The sequence below is a fragment of the Aquila chrysaetos genome, chromosome 12, assembly GCF_900496995.4.
Source record: "Aquila chrysaetos chrysaetos chromosome 12, bAquChr1.4, whole genome shotgun sequence".
Classification (NCBI taxonomy): domain Eukaryota; kingdom Metazoa; phylum Chordata; class Aves; order Accipitriformes; family Accipitridae; genus Aquila; species Aquila chrysaetos.
The window spans coordinates 23279133-23297530 of NC_044015.1; positions in this window are offsets into that span (position 1 = coordinate 23279133).

Genomic DNA, 18398 nt, shown 5'->3' on the forward strand with positions numbered 1-18398 from the left:
GCAAATAACCCAGGATTAGAATAGGATATTTTTTAATGGTAAATTAAATATTTTATTTGTAGTAGTTCCTTCTCTCAATTTCAGACAAACACCATCAAATAAAACATTTATTGTATTTAGTAACGGATGAGTAATTTTATCGCGTGTCACTAGGTGGTGCTCTGCTCCATCTTTAGAGTTACCACTGAGCATTTCGGATGGGTGAGGTGAGGCTTGTGCCACGATTAGCCACTATTCACAAACGAGGATTTTCATGTTACAGTTGAAGAGAACACCAGGAAGCAAGGCTCAGGTCGGATAAGGGATTTAAACAACCACATCCAAAATGTAATACCGAAAACTTTTGCTTTATATTTGTCCAATCCTGCGAGTGCCCAAATTGCCAAGATTGATTTTAAACTTTCTGTCCTACCAGTTTCACCGGAAGGAGCTTGGTTCTGCAGCTGAGTAGTTGAAGCACTCAGTGGGGAGTAGGGAGTTTTAGAACTGACGTTTTGTAGGGTTGATCCAGTTTAACCTGAAATAGAAATGAGATTTTAAAAGTTCTGCAAAAAGAGTATTGGATTACAGAATTGTTCCTTTTATGACAGCACTAATGACTTGACCAGAGAGGTGTACGCTAGCTTGTGCTTGCTCTCTCTGGCAAGAAGCCCAGGTTGGAGCCTTTGGTCTCAATCCCCTGGTCCACATGGACAAGATGCTGACTTCATAACATGCTTCATCTAAGTCTTTTATCCAACTGCAGCCACTTTCCTGGGAGATTAGTATGATGAGGGTCCACCTTCACTTACGAGTCTTCACTGCTCTCTCAAGTATGTAATGTTTCTTGTAAAGGCAAAAAAAAAATATTTAAAATCCTGGAGCACCCAGGAACTCAGAGTGATTTAATTGTGAATTAAGACAGTAACCATTCAACCTGCTTCGTGTGTTGTGGTGGAACAACCACGGGAAGGGAGATGAACTTTTTCATTTTCAGGCCTACTTGTAGTTTTTAAGAGTTTTTTTACACTACCCACCTTCAGACATGTTTATCAGCATCAGCAACAGAAATACTGCAGCAGTGAAAAATCATGGGCATTTTCCTATTCTTTGTTTTTCACAAAGTCACCCAGAATAGAAAGGAGAAACCCAGACATAAACTCAAGCTTCCTGACTCCAAGCCTCTGCTTTAATCACAAGGTTCTTCTTATTTCTTATGAGTGTGGTGTTTGTTCGTGGAGAGTGAATCCTGGTGCTGCCTGCACTTAAGGCTTGACTTTCTTGCCAAGAAACTTACCCGGTTAAAACTGGGGCAGGAATGTGGGCTGGGAGAGGAAGGTCTTAAATGAAAGCATGACAACTCCTTGCTAGACTGGTTAAGTGAGATGACTGCCCCTATCCATATCCCCTTCTGGGTCAGACACGGAACAGAGACCAATAACATTAATAGCAGGACACAGCACCTGAGAAAGTCAACCTAAAAGCAAGCATTTTCTGCCTAATTAGAGAAGGTGTAGCTGAGCATTATTTCCATTACTCTCAAATGATCTTGCTTATGTACAGTAGCTTAGCAAGTATGCACTAGTCTCCATATGTAGCTACTTTACTTGGAATATCCTGAATTGAAACACCCAGAGACTGAACGTAATGCCACCTATTATGTTCAAGCTGCTAGTAAGGTTTTCTGACAATTTCTACTCTAAGACCTGGTGTTTATGACCTTGCCTCACTTGAACCATTCAGTCTGAAATTTCTTATGGCAGGTGCTGAAGATTTTTGGACAACTTCAGCACAAATTATTCAGTCATTTCTAAGAATGAAATTAAAGGAGACATTATGGTATCCCCTTTTTGGGTAGTAGTAAAGAAATTCTTATACACAATTTGGATCAGAGATTTTTAATGCACAAGGAGAAAGAAGTGCTGTCTGCTTTTTCTAATGTCTGAGAAACTTCATCCACATTTGCCCAAAACACTTAGATAAATCACAGCGTATGGTCAGTCAGCTTGCTGACCTTCATAGCTAAGGAATCTGAAGACAGTGTCTGCATGGCCTACCGCTGAGCCTGCCTGAGACAGTTTGGACTACCCTGAAATGGGCTGCTGACCTGCCACATGCTTTCACTGTTTTGCCTGTGCCTCAGTGATTGTCCTGATGGTGGCCAGGCACAATGGACAAAGAAGCATCCTGAGATGAATGTAAAGAAAAACAAAAGGAGAAATGGCTATTGCTGTTACACAGCTTCTTGGAGTTGATGATAAGGAATACCTTGGTTAATAAAGGAAGCAGGGCCTAGGAGCTCTCTGAGAAGGATTAGGGGATTCATAAAGGTCAGTATCAGGAAGGATCATTAAAGCATTTAACTTAATGCTGTACACAGTGGGCCATTATGCCTCTGTTGAGCCACAGTGATTGTGACAGACCGAAAGCCAGGACTGGCTCAGCAAAGACACTAGAAACAGAAGTCTTAAAGGACAATGGAAGACTATGTATGACAGTAGGGGAATGGCAGTTGGAGGGAGGACTGGCTGGTGAGGGACAGCATGCAGGGTAGGAGGGAAGGGTAGGACTGGATGTGAGTGAGGCTGAGAGCCAGGAGGAGATGGCTGGAAAAGGCAGGTGAAGACTGAACAAAGAAGGAACCTGGGAGCTAAGGGAGGTTAGGATCGGTGTAGGGAGGTGTACAACTGGCCAGGGAAGAAGAGGGTAGATCAGAGGAGCATGAAAGCTATGTGGGGATTAAACAAGGAACAGTGCAAGTCCTGAAGGTACATAAAAGATTAAGACTGTGGGGCACGAGCAAAGGAATCCCGGGTCTGCTACCACTCCCTTTCACAGCTGGAGCATCACCTCTCCTCTGCTGTCAGCAAACATCCACAGTGCTGACTTGGAAGTGCCCTGTCACACTCTGGCCTGACTAACAACTCAAATCACCCTACCAGGTTTCTGATCAACCTGCTAGTACTGTCAGTTACTCCACTGGGTCAACTGGCAGGGGTCTGTCCTATGTATCTAGGGAATCCAATCCTTTTGATGACTTGAGTTAGTGTCTTCATGATGCTCCATGTCAGCTTTTCTGTTTGCTCATCTAGAAAATCCCACCTGATAATATGTTTATAGGTGGAAAGTTAACTACTCTGTTATCCGTATAATCATGAAAATGCTCAAAAGATAAAATAAACAATTTTTGCTAGTAATTTGACGATTTTTTAGGCGCTCCACTTCTCAGTCTTAAAAGTCACTTGAATTTAACAAGTCTGTAACCAATTAATAAGCCACTTATTTCCAGCTTCCAATAAACATCAATCCTACCTTCTTCTGGGTATCTCCAATGCATTGAGGAGCTCTATTTTTTTTTCAGAATATTGATCTAAAAGAACAGAGTGTGCACATCTTAGAGCCCAGGTATATAGCTTTATCTTATTACCACTAACGACCACCCCTCCTGTGAGTTACTAACCATATGACTCATTCAAGGAAGGAGTATAATGCCACAAAGTTAATTTGTTCCACTTTTCACATGAGCAAGCAGAGATCTGCACAAACAGCCACTTCATCCCTGTCAATATGCAAGGTGAGTACGGTCCGACCCTAGGAAAGTGTTCTGAGTGTGTTTGCTGAGCTGAATCTGATAATAAACTTTAGAGCTGACTCATTTCAAGGTTTTAGAACAGAGCAAGAGGATCAGTGTTTCAGGATTACATGGTACTTTATATACCAACCCGGACAAGAAACAGCACTGGAGCTGTACCTTTGTGGGATGTCAGAATTACAATGTACTTACTCAATGTTCTGACTGGTAAATGGCATGGTAGCATCAAGATGAAAGAGCTTTAGTTGGAACTACTTCTGTTGTTCAGGACTGTTACTGTCCCTCTCCAGTCGAAAGAGTAGACATGCCAGTACATCTGAGTGCATCAATACAAAGAACAGAGAAGTAATTGTATTGCTCTTCCCAACACCCCAAAACAAGCCAGGGAAGGGAATTGCTTGAGTTTCAGAGAAACTGAAAAGCAAAAGATGTGGATTTTTAAGGTTGCAGTGGCTTGTTCTGTAAATTACGTAAATGGAAGGAAGGATGGAAGGCATTCTTGAGAGCAGCAAAGAAAACAGAATAACCTAGGATAAACCCAAATCAAACAGGCAGCTAGCAAAAGCATCAAGCTGGACCACACAGAGTCTGTAGAAATGTCTGTGACCTACACAGTCAGGTCTAGTTCTGAAAAGGATGAGAGGTTTTCATTAACTGGGTGGAGACCAGGGCAGCATGGTTTTTATCAACACTGAGATAACAACAGATCCATGACAAGGACTAGAGGGAAGTCCTTCGTGCCAGCACAAGATCCTTCTCCGATAGTTTAGTTCTTGTAAGGACAATTTATATTAATGGATCCAGCCACTGAAAGTTTGCCAATGAAAAATAATTGTGTAGAATCCAGACAGACGGTTTGGAATGTAGGCTTGACATTAGGCCCTTTTAGAAATGCTGAGTTTGCACAAGGAGCTGCTGCTGCTGCCGCAGATTTCCCCACATGATGTCACTCTCCGGCAGTTTTGTCAGCCCTGATCTTTGCCTACAGCAGAAGGGTTATCAACTCCAGATGGCAGGTCCATATAGAGAGCATCACTTTGTTTATAATATCTTCTAAGTGACGTAAGTGCCATTTTGTTGTTGCTTTTGGTTTTGGACTTTCTGGGCACCGCTTTTCACCGGTTCCTCTAGTGACTACTTAAGACTAATTTCATGGATTTATCATGACTAGACATTTATTGTATGGAAGTTTAAAAGCATGTACAATTCTATCTGTATTTTATAGTTGTCTTTTTAAAACAAAACCTGCTACTGTATAGTGAGGCTTGGACAGCAGCATATGTTTTCCTGTTTTTTCTTCTTACAAATAACACAGTTTTTATATAGGGTAGGCATTAGACCATCTAGCCTATTCAATCCTAATGCTCCCAACTACACCACAGGCAGCTAGCAGAGAATCTACTCAAGTTAGTAGGCTATTTGTAGAATTCATTGTATTCACTGCACAGTGTGGCCTATTACTGAAATTACTATACATAAGAATAACCATTACTTTAGTCAGGAGTTCCAGCATAAGGCTCTTCATGTGTAATAATGTGTTTCTGCATAATTTTATGAAACTGGACAAGATCCAAAGTTCCACTGCAATGCACATTAAAAAACCTCAAAGACATGGCATCTTCATTGCCTGAAAAGAGAATACTGAACAACATCCTACTTTGGTCAACCTGTTAATAGCAGGAGGAAAGGTGACTATCTGTTTCCTTAGAGCCAATAGGCTCCACTGCCAAAGAATCAACAATCTTCTCTATAAACTCTGATGTTTGAAGAGCAAGTTTAAAAAATATGTATGTGGCTAGTCATGTTGAGTCAGATAATGGCCCACAAGTCTCTATTATTTATCTGATGTATTCTTTATACTACCTTTGGTTTACCTTCATGTCTTTACAGAGACTTCTCATAAATTACCTGCTCAATTAAAGTTTCACCATAATTACTCATGAGAAGAAAAGCAACAGTGAGTTGAATGCAGCCGTGGAACCAGCAGTCAGTGGCAGCATTACAGAATATGTGATGGCATGAGTTACGTAAACAGTGTATTCATCTTCATTAAAGTTATACTGAATCAGCACCAATGCCACATATGAGAAACTCTCTCAGATGAGTAACTCTAACTCATAGGACTTTGGTAGTAATCCTTATAGGCACAGCTATTTACATGATAAGAGTCCAACTGCTGAAATATTTTCTAGAAGAACAGCGGTCCAGTTCTGCAAACCCTAATTAAATGTTGAAAAGCTAGAGAAATAATTCCAACTCTATTAACAATTCCTGGGATCCAACATCATATGCTACTGTTTCAGAGAGAGGAACCCTGAAATCTAGAGTATTTTCCATTATATTTTCCCCATTATCCAAAAAGATACAGAATATTGTTACGTGTTATATATCGGACTCTCTGGTAAGGCCTTATCCTGCACATATGCATGAAGTTAGAGCAGCTGAATTCTAAAAACAGAAGCCTCACAGCTTCATGTCATTGGCCAGCCCTACTCTGTTTCAGGGCTCCATCCATTTGCCTCCCAGTAATTCAGGTATCAATATATAGTTTCATACAATTTTTAATCACTTTGCGTTGATGTTTCCATTGATCATTTAAAGTGAAAGAAGGAACAGTTTTCCTACAATAGCAATAAGAACAATATTCACTAATTTTGTAGTATTGTCACTAAAGTTAATTTTGTTCCATTTCTAAGATTAGATTTAAGAACTGCATTCTTCTGAGACTTCTTTTCAAGTACTAACACTGCTTCTGTAATAACAACTCATCACTCTGGTCATAATGCTTATTACAGAATCCTAATGGAGCTTAAAGCAATGTTATTTTGTAAAATGTTTTTGTGGTGTTAGGTAAAATGTGACACAGTATTACTTTTGTAGTAGACATTGAGACCTATGTAAAGTAAAATGTACATAAATGTCTAGGTATTGTTGCAGTATTGATTTATTTTAATCTTTGCACATAAACCAAGGAGTGTTACTCATCTATTGCAATTAAAAAACAGAACAACAGTATTCCTAGTCCGTCATATTATCAGTAAAGTTATGGGATAGCTACTGTACTGTGATAATATTCACGCAATAAAAAAGAGTTATTCTACTAGCTGTTCCTACAAGAGCTAAGTTTTTCCTAGTAACTGTGTATCATTAGAGTGGAGTAATCTATTAAGTAATGTATGATACAAAAACACTTGACAGCAGGTAAAAATATCTTCTTTGAGTAGCTATTTGAGGAAACAACATTTTGCAGCAATCACTGCATGTTTAATAATGGAAAGATATTTTGAAAAGAGGATGTTGACCCTCTTTCTAGTGACTAAAATCTGAAGTAGTCTGAGCAATGGTAGAATAGCTTCCTGTTCACGTAACATGTTTGCACAACATAATGTTGCTGATAGCGCTAACTAGTAAAGTGTATAACACTCAAAGGATGTGCATGCGTCTGGGAATTCCCATGGTCCTTCCTGTCTACCAGTAAAGGGTATTTGTAGGCATAAGACAAAACTAACATCTATGGGCTAATTGTGCAAACTCTTATTCATACAGTTTACCACTCTTCACCCTGTTGACCTGTGAACTTTACTCTTCAAATTTCCGTATTTAAATAGTCAATTATGAGCTAGTAGTAATCCAGCTTTCTGTCAACACTTGGCTCAGAAAATAAATAACATGCTGTAACAAAAATGACTTTAAATTTGATTCTGTTTTGTGTATGCAACAGTTCTAGGACACTTAGAGGCAAAAGGTGATTCTGCTCTGTCTCCGGCTTGTCTTTGAACCCATAGAAACCCACAGGTCAGGTAGTGGTCTAGCTGCTATTGCTGAAAGCAGAGTATTTTGAAGCATACCAGGACATAGCAGCAACTTGCACTCACAGTGTGCCCCCATACAATTATTTTTTGGTAGTAATTTGCTTGCTCATTCTTGCAAGAAAAATTTGCATATGATTGGGCTTATATGTAGGGATCTGGCCTCTAGATGGTTTCTCCCTTCTTCTGTGCCTCACTGACTGCTGTCAAGCAAGTAGCTTCACCTCTCCATGTCTCAGTCCTGCCTCTTGCTTGGTAAACTGGGAGCAGCTGTGTTCATCTACTCTCATAAAGCACTCTCAGATCTATGTGTAAAAAGCAAGGCTCTGTTCATTGTATTAATCTGATTATGGTCTGGTATGGACCATACTAAGTGTAAGGAGAAAAATATGTATATTGCATGTAAGTTATAACTTTGATACTAATCATGTAACAAGATTGTTGAAGTTCTAAAAACAGTGGCCGGTGTACATTAATTTTCCTATTTCCAGCTGATTTATTTAAAAAATTTCAAATATGCAATTTTGTACTAGGAAAATAGGCATAAAAACCAAATATATTTATTTTAGATAATGTAATCTGAATAAAAACATTCAACTGTGATATGTTTCCCCCAGGAATCAGCTATCTGCAAAGAAGCTTCAACATTCACATCACTGGGAGTCACAGCTGGAGCCAAATTTCCTTGATTTTTTTTTTTTTTAAATCATTAATAAAATGGATAGTTTTGTATGCCACCTCTACACAGAACAATGCAATTTCCATTCTCACTAAGGCAGTCCCAGAGAAGTATATATTGTATGTGTATCTAATGCTTTGAAAAAGACAATAGCTATAACCGAAGGAATATTAGCATGTGTGGTCTGCATTACTTATCACTCTTCGAAGAGGGTTATGAAACAAATGCTGGGGTCCAAAGTAAATAGTGTCATGGATGTAGCCTGATCAGATCTGTGGGAAGTAGCTGCAAGTTTTTTATGCATATTAACAAGCTGTACTCCATGTTTCAGTTCTTGTTACTGTGGCATGCCCTAAAGCCTTTGTTTAAAATTAAAAGCATGAAGATACTTATTTTCCAAAAATGGTAAGTTATTTCTTTGTACCTTATTTTTAAAGCTCATCTGTTAATAGGTAAATCAAGCCACTAGTCATATCTTTCATGTTGCAGCTTGCTTTTCAGGCTTTTCCATGAGAACACAATGCTGGTACTTTAGTATTCTAGAACACTTCAGATTTCTGGAAGTATCTGTAATTTTGATAACTGGAAGGAAGTTCTTTATTGCTTATACTCATGTCTGTTGCAAGTTTTTATAATTTAGAAATCCTCATGTGCAAATCTCACTTCCTTCCCTGTAGTGATCAGTGAAATAGCTTTTTAATACTGGGTGAAGAGCTTTATTTTTCATGCAGTTGTCCATTCTTCTTCAGATTCAGTTAATATATATCATGTGGCAAACAGTGCTAGGTGTAATACAGAAAATTTGGTGGGATATAGAAAACAAAACAACTGATGTCTCAGAAGCTCCAAGGTTAGAAGCAACAGTTCTGCAACAGAAAATTTAGGGAGAGGGAGATGGAGTGGAGAGATGTGCTTCAGGACAATGATATTAGCTCTTGGGTCATCAGGGAGGAAACAGGCATTCTGAGTGGAGATAGCAAACTTTCTCAGACAATCTCTTGCTATTTTTTCTTTGTTCTTACTTATAATAGAGAGAGAATGAATTGAGAAATCTCATGAGTCTCACTTCTAGTCATTATTTCAATGGCAAAATATAGAAACAGACCAAATCCTGTCTGTCTCTTCAGAAACATTCAGAAATATTGGAAAATATTAAACAAAAGAACAGTGAGGTTTGGGGACAAAACCAAAAGCAGGCATTCAGTATGATTCTCATCTGTCATTGCTCATTGTGGTAAAGGGGAAAGTAAGATGTGGAAGAAGATACTCTGATTGCTAGTATTTGCTCTCCTTCCTGGTGTCTCAACAAATTAATTCTGTAGCTGTCACATCTCATGCCTGAACCTCTCTGGGGATGCAAACACCTTTGTCAGACGGTCCCAGTTTTCTGGGGTTTGTGCATATTGATTCAGGGACTTTGAGTTAGGCATACTGTTATTTACCATTGTCATCCAGCCTTTGATGGTCTCAGAGTACAGACCATATAATAATAGCTTCTGAGATACTTACCATCTGTAACAGTAGTTACTGTGTATAAATTTTCCTTCTATAATGAAGCTGATTGAATAATGATTTTTTTGACTGATTCAGCCTATTCTTTTGTTTATGAAATGCCAGTGACAATTTTTTTCTTTATGTTGACTTATTCAACCAAAACATTCTTTTTGCTTGTTTTACTTTGTTGATGACCAGTTCTAAATCCAAGTTGCCTGTTCAACTGTGACTGGCTGAACAAAAATATGTGTTACTGTTTGTTTCTGATGATAAGAGTCTGAAAACTTTTATGGAACAAATACCAAACAGTTTCATAATACACATTCTGCACTGCTAAACTGAAATGCTCAAGTGTTCTTGCATGTAAAATGGACGCAAACATGAACAAGGTAAATTGATTAATTTATATACTGTCATGGTTTAACCCCAGCCAGCAGCTAAGCACCATGCAGCCACTCACTCACTCCACCCCCCACCCAGTGGGATGGGGGAGAGAATTGGAAGGAAAAAGGTGTTGAGATAAGAACAGTTTAATAGAACAGAAAGGAAGAATCTAATAATGGTAACAGTAACAATAGTAAAATGACAATAATAATAAAAAAAGGATAGGAATATATGAAACAAGTGAGGCACAATGCAGTTGCTGACCGAAGCCCAGTTAGTTCCCGAGCAGTGAACCCCCTAGGCCAACTCTCCCCAGTTTATATGCTGGGCATGACGTCACATGGTATGGAATATCGCTTTGGCCAGTTTGGATCAGCTGTCCTGGCTGTGTCCCCTCCCAACTTCTTGTGCTCCTCCAGCCTACTTGCTGGCTGGGCATGAGAAGCTGAAAAATCCTTGACTTAGTCTAAACAACACTTAGCAACAACTGAAAACATCAGTGTGTTGTCAACATTGTTCTCATACTAAATCCAAAACACTATACCAGCTACTAAAAAGAAAATTAACTGTATCCCAGCTGAAGCCAGGACATATACTCCTCTTGCTGATAATAAAAACCATATACATTATTTGCCCTGGGCTTTTTAAAATCTGATTGGTATATGGGTAGCAGCACAAATTAGTATGTGATTGTCAATATACTGCATATAGTTAGTAAAGCTGAGGAGGTAATTGCCTGAATTGTATGTGTTTAAACAGTGATGACAAAATATCAGAGCCTATTAAATAAAACTATATTAGTAGTTAAAAACTATAGTTAAGTAACTGATAGTTAGAACTACATTAAAACTAATCATAGATGCCTAACCTATTCTGACGCAGGCCTACCCACTTGCCAGCATCTTTTCCAGGCATATATATGCCTGTTTACAAGTATGCCGCGACCATACATTTAACCTGAAAGTAATGGTACTATGAGGATACAAGTGGCCAGATACTTATAGTTTCAGGGCATTCCTGAAACCCAACGTAGTAAACCAGCTGGTAACCACAGGTACACGCTACACAGCCACATGTCACTTTGCAGTATTTTCTAAACTGAAAAGTAAATTGTTAAGTCACAATATTATGAACCTTCAGTATGAATATGAACTGCTGAAACAGCGGTAACTAGGGGTGGATATATGAGCAGACAATGGAGAGATGAGCAGACAATGCAAAACTATCCATCTATGCTTTGATTCATAGAAATGAATGGGCCAGGCACAATGAGAGGTGGGCAGATTCATTACGTTGTTTCATTCTTCTGAAAGGAAGCAATGTAAGGAGGACAGAAAATAGAATATGCAACACATTTTCTTTGTTTCTAATGTACTCCTTTTATGTTTTACTTCATCTTTTTTAGCCTGTCACACCAAATTTGGGAAAGAGAAAACAAATGAAAAGTGGGTAAAGGAAAAATGAGCGATAAAGATTGAGTCATCCCTATTCACAGCCTCATCAGATGGGGCTTGCACGATTCAGGTTGTCTAAATTGGGGTAGCCCTGTTGTTACAGCCAGTTGGACAGACAGAAAATGTCTCTGGAACAGCCAGGCTGGAATTTTTACAAGAGTTACAACTGACTGAAACCAGCTGTAATAAGAGAAGAAGTGGACAAATATACTCGGTAAAGTCTAATAAAAATAAACCTTGTGTGCATGCCTATACATCAGGTTGAACTCTAGGCTGGCAGTAATCAGCCTGTTACTCAGGGACACTGCAGGTTAGCAAGACATCAGTAGGTAATACACAAAACGACTGCAAAAAGATTATTCCTCTGTCCACCTCACATATGCACAGCAGTGCACATAGTTGGCAGAGCTGTGTCAGCGCTTCCTAGCAAACGTGGGCTGTCCACAGCTCCCACAGGTCCAAAAGTCACATTATGTCTATATCCTTTGTATTTTTCATTAATATGTGTAGAACAGCTAAGTTGTAATACTGTAAAGCAAGAACACTGTGCTTACTCAAACAATAAGTACTTTTCTTATTTATCTTCCCTCGAAATACTAAATAATAGTGGGTTATGTAATGGCTTTTCCTCAATACAGTCAAGTGGCTACCTTACCAGAAGAGGCTGCAAACACCAATCTAGACTAAATTCTATGCTCATCCATGCAATGATGGGGCACAGTACAAAAACAAATGTTTTCCCTGCTGCAGGGGTCCTTCTGAGACAGAAAAGGGACCCCAGAATATATTCCAGGGCTTGACTCTGCCTCTCTGAAAGGGAGCAGATAACTGTTCCTCATGCTCCACCTCCCCCAAGCCATAGTGCTTCGAAAATGTAGGGTCTGGTAACCTTGTATACTCTAACTGAACACACATTTCATGAACCGTATAAAGTGAATTTGCTATGCTACTTGTTCTGCTCTAAGGCTTTAAGATGATGCCAGAATGAACAGGCAGGAGCAAACCCTGTATCTTGAAGACAGACATATAATAGAGTCCGTGTCTGGTATCAATGATGTTGCAGAAATCACAGAAGCAAAAATTTTAATTGGTGAAATGGTCCCTTCCTTCTTCACTAGAAAGCCAGCACTTTCTCTAAAGTTGAGTCCAGACCAGTTTTGACCAAAGTTATCTGATTATGTTTTTGGCACTTACCCAGGGTATCTGTTTGACAGCGAAAATATTGTTCTGTCATTATCCTGCAGTTTATTCCTGGTTCCTAGAATTACCCTAGTAATCTTTTTCTTTCCCATTCTACTACTTACTGTTATGATGCTTTTCCATTCCCAGAATTGTCAGTAATCTTCTTACTCCCTCTGTAAGTTAGTTATTGACTGATTTAGGGAACAGTGTAAAAATGTCTAAACTGAATTGAACTGAAAGACTGTAAATAATGCAGTAAGGAGCTATGCGGTATCTTCAAGGCTTTTAAACACAACAAAAATATTTACTCAACAATCATCTCTAAAGTATATTCTTCAGGAAACAGCTGCTCTAAACAGTCTTCCCTGTTCATGGCTTAAAATTAAAAGCAAAACAAAATAAAACCATAAAACTGGAAACAAGAGATGTCATTAACTCTCCTTCATTTATAGTATACAGAGTCCAGCCTTGTTCAATTTAATACAAGTGTTTATTCCTCTGGAAAAGTCATGACTGCCAATAAAAACAACTTGATGTATGATGATTAGCGGTAAATACAAAATGTTTATATTGTGTTATGTATGTAGCCCTGAAAAAGTTATAACAAAATTGAGTCATTGCCTTGACTAACTTAATCAGACATAGAAGATGTCTCAGATGGGGGAGGTGGTGCAGTGGAAAAGATGGAATAACAAACATAAGATGCAGCCTCTTACCAGACATACACTAAGAATGATCACAATCGTTATCTGCTTTGCCATTAGCAGGACATTGTTATCTGAACACACTATGAGAAGTGAGGCTTGAGGAACCATATATAAGTAATGCTGGCTTCTGAAAAGTTGTACTTCGCCAGCAAGGACAAAAATGTCTTTTCAAACTAACAAGACATTTTTATAAGTCAGTCCCTATGGTACTTTGTTCACTGCAGACACTGCAGAAGATGCAATGCCAAATTCATCCCTGGCATCAGAGCCAGTGCTATTATCTGCAGGATGCAACTGATAAAACTTGCAAAGGGGGATCCCCTTTGACATACTTCTGTGATGCATTTTAAGAAATACAGTTTTACTAGATATTGCAGAGAACGGGGACATGAAACTCCTTGAAGTCTGTCTCCCTGAAGACACTGAAGGGAATACTGTTTCATTCATTCAGAGAAGGGCAACCAGGTTGGTGAGGGGCCTGGAGCACAAGTCTTATGAGGAGCGGCTGAGGGAACTGGGGCTGTTCAGTCTGGAGAAGAGAAGGCTGAGGGGAGACCTTATCGCTCTCTACAACTACCTGAAAGGGGGTTGTAGTGAGGTGGGTGTTGGTCTCTTCTGTCAGGTGGCTGGTGATGGGATGAGAAGAAATGGCCTCAAGTTGTGGCAAGGGAGATTTAGGTTGGATATTAGGAAAAAATTCTTTACTGAGAGAGTTGTCAGATGTTGGAATTGGCTGCCTAGGGAAGTGGTTGAGTCACCATCCCTGGAGGTATTAAAAAAGCACGTAGACAAGGTACTCCAGAACATGATTTAGTGGGCATGGATGATGGTTGGACTCGATGATCTCGAAGGTCTTTTCCAACCTAAATGATTCTATGATTCTATGATTCTGAATCGACTTGAAATGTAAGCAAATGGATATTAAACGTTTTGATTCATGAGTATTTTAATGTGATGTTTTTTCTGACTGAAGATGACAAAATATGTTATTTTGTCATTCTGGCACTTATTTTTTTCAGAACTCTGTGAAAATGTTGATATTTCACTTGTGATGAAAATATACTACATGTTTTAACGATGGCATTCCCCATTCTGATTTTTGCATTACTGGGTGAGTTGACATGGATCTATTTTGTTTTAATAAGACTGCAGCCAAAGTATTTTTAAAAAGTTAAACATTCATTAAATACTTTTGTTAATATGAAAATGTTCTCAGTGCACTAATGAAACACTATAAGTAAAATTGAAATCTTCACTCCAGACATGTTTCTGTAAAGTAAAAATATATTATTTACTCTCTCTCAAAGTCTGTGTAGTCTGAAACTTAACTCAAGCACCTCCCTGCCAAATGAGTCTCAGAGTTTGAAGGAACTGTGGATTTGCATTTGAGATTTAAGACTCTAACCATAGGTATTTATTAGGAAGGATCCAGACACCACTGGAACTGCATTTCAGACCCTAATAATTGATTTGGCAATCCTCAAGAGGATTTACAGTAACACAGGGACATGTCACAACAAGATGAGAAGACAGCGTGTTTCTTTTTCTGGTATATGTCAAGGTCAGGGACCCTATTGCTAGAAATAAAGATGTTTTCGTTTTCTTCTGATGATCAAAAAATATATGTCCTTAGATAGTATTTGAGAACTCTTTTGGTTATGATGTCAAATCTGGAACTAGGAAGGACTTCACACTTTCGTTTACTTAAGCAGACAGAAAAAAAAAGAAAATAAGGTAGAAATATGTAAAATTCACTTAATGCCATAATGACAAGAAGAAATTCAGAGAGACAAATCTCTTGTAGTTTAAGAGTACTTGTAGTTTAGGAATAATGATAACCACAGTTATCAGCGGACTCAGGGCTAAGAAGGTCAGGCCATAAAGAGTACAGTATAGAAAATACTTAATCATGTGCTTTTGTAATTCTCACTTGGTTTTAGCTGTTAGTAGTGTGTCAGGAAAGCAAAAGCCCTTCTTCATACCCTCAGGTCTCTTTTCCACTGCTCTTTCCTGACTCTTTTTCTCCATTACTTTTTGCAGCCCTCTTTGAGAAATCTAACAGCTGTGACAGCTCATGGCCTTGCTCTTCTTTCTCAACCCTGTTGGAAGAAGTTTATCTTAAAAAGAATGTATTTAAATTAAGGGAACTCCCGCCTGTACAGGCTGTACCAAGCTGGGGTACAAAGAAGTCGTGTTGGTAGAGGGAGAAGGACAACAGGTCCAACTAGACCTGGTCCAGCTAGAGCCTTACTGAAGCCAACAGAGTGCTTCCTGCAGCCCACCACTGACTCCACCTTGGCGTCTCTTGTGGTGGCAGGGCACAGGCTGAGCATTTTGGGGGGAGCGCACTGAATGCTTCCTGAAAGAGCTGGCTGTGCATAGTCTGGGATTGCAGGTACTGTGATGCTGCGAAGGGATGAGTAACCATGCATTTATGACAATTATCCATAATAGCCTTCACTTCTGCACATCTCTCAATGTTCCTGTTGTCTTTTTCCTGCTCCCTCACTTTTGTCACTGTCAGTTACCTTTCCTCGTGGCTGTGGGATGTAACTGTGGCCCCGGTAGTGCAACCCTGTGCCAGATTTGGCCTAAGTCAAAGATGCCAAGGCACCTTAAGCAGGAAAATGAAGGTATTCATAGTTGCTGCCCATCTGAACAGACTGCAGCCCTTCCTTAAGGCTATAAAGGGCTTATTCACTAGATCCTCAGCCCTGTGGAAGCATTTCTTCTCCCAGGTCAGTGGCAGCATGCCCTGCCACTGCTGTAGCACATGGTATTCCAGAAGTCAGTTACAGAAGCTAAAGGGTCAGCCACAACAGTCAGTGCAGAGACCTGCCATGCTGGGAACCATCTGAGAGTCATGACACTTGAAACCTTGTCCTGTAGTTCATTTCACACCTATCCGGCAGACCAACATTTAGATTACTTCACCTAGCAAAGCATAAAACCAGTGCTCATCTGAAGATAATAAACCACAAATTAGTGAGGTGTGGGCAGTGTCTGGGTTCAATTTTATATATGCCACCAAGCAGTCAAGACAGTGGGACTGAGCTCAAAGTCTGTGGACAGGGAGAAGACGGGAGACACGGGTCTGGAGTACTGGGATGAGGTGTGGTGTCAGTGGGGGTTCAGCACAGAGCTTCAGGGGCCTGAGCTGAGAAAGGTGGTAGGACAGGCAGGGCAGCACTGAGGAGCTGTGGCCTCAGTGCTCTTTTGGAGGCAGAGCAGACACGGTGGAGCAAAGCTTAGGGGCTGGGAGGGTGATGGGAACCAGGTGTGGCGAGAAGGCAGATAGCAGGGCAGGGTTCCAGGGGCAAGGCAGGCATGAGGGAGCGAGACCTGAGGCAAGGGAGGACCATGAGAATGAACCTTGAGCATAATGAGGAGGTGCAGCTCATGGCACCACTTCAGATGTAGGGCAGGCACAGAGACGTGGGGCTTGGGGCTGAGGAGGGCCACCAGGATGGGCCAGAAATATAGCGAGTCCCTGGCACAGGGACAGAGAAGAGAGCGCCCGGCAGCACTTCTGACGCACGGGCACGCGCTGAGGCTCAGGGTCTCAGGGGAGGGCTGCTAGGCCCGGCACATGCTAATGAGCTGCGCCAGGGCAGGCACAGCTGTGGAGACCGGGGTGCGGTGAAAATAAGGAGCAGCACAGCTGAGAGGCTGTGAAATGTTGAAATGCCCAGGCAACGATAAAGAGGAAGGAGAAAGAAAGAAATCACATAGAGCAAGTGGCAACATGCTCTGTCCCATGATCCTTCCTGGAAACTCTAGGCAAAAAAAACGGGTTGCTGTCTTAAGTGATTTGTGTCAAGTGGCAACAACATTTCTGAGGGGCCAAAAACTGTCTTGAGTGTGCCATTGTACAAGGCAAGAGACTGTAGCCTGATGCTCTATTTTTCTTTGCGGCAAAGTTGATTGAACAGTTTGCCATTCTCCTTTTCCCCTTCTCCAGCTCCTTAGCAGAAGGGTTACCTTTAATATCTGCTCTGCCATGGGACAAACCACATTTCTAAATTATTTTAAACTTCAGAAGTGAAATAGCTCATGGTATCACTATTGTTGTTGTTATTATTTTGCTTCTTTCTCCAAAATGTCTCCTTTCCACAGTTTAAAAAAGAAACATGAATGATATACTCTCTGTAGCCAGTTAAAACTGAACATCTAAAATCCCCAAAGAAATGAAAAAGAATTCACTCTTATGTATGTAACTTGCTGAGTAATGCTATCCCTTAAAAAAAATAATTCTGCTCTAACTCTTGCAAACTACTTGCTATTCTTTCAGACCACATCCTCTAGAAACAGAAGATCTTACTACTCCGTGTTGCATAATGTCTGGGGCAGTTGTGCTGTTTATCAGCTTTATTGGCACTTAATGAGTATACAAATATTTTCCAGTTCTTTTTTCTTGTTATGTCTCTGTATGGTTATACTACATGCTGTGTCAGAAATTGCTATGAATAGGACACTGTTACATTCCTTAGCACTGAGTAGTACTCCTTCTGTAGAAAGAAGAGATATAATTTGAAACTGAGCTTTTTTTTTCCTGTGTGGTGCTAACTATGAATGTACATATATATTTACACATATGTATATATGCACGTGACATGCGTATGTATATAGCAATACATATACATACTGCTATATACATGACGAAATACTGTCTTTCTGAACGTTACTGTTCATATGACCTATATTTTAAATATAATATCTTGAACATAAAAGATCGTGCAACCAACCTGCCTTACAGATACATTTTAGAGTTTAATGCCTACTGGTAACAAGAAAGAAATAAATACCAAAATATTTAATTTTGTGTCATAGAAAAGAAAACCCAATACAGAAAAATAACAGTGAAATCAAAAGGAAGGAAGTGCTTTCTATCTACCTTCCATGTCTAATTCTGCATTCCTTGAGAACCCAAATTCCCATCAAAGTTGATAAAGCACAGTAAAGTGAAAGTTGGGGTTTTAAAAATCTATTCACACATGTTTGTGAATGAATATTGACATGACTACAACAGTTATCTTTAGGACACTAGAATGGAGAGATGGAAGTTTGTTTACCTCGGAAACAGTTCTTAGTGTAACAATAAGAATCTGCACACTCAGG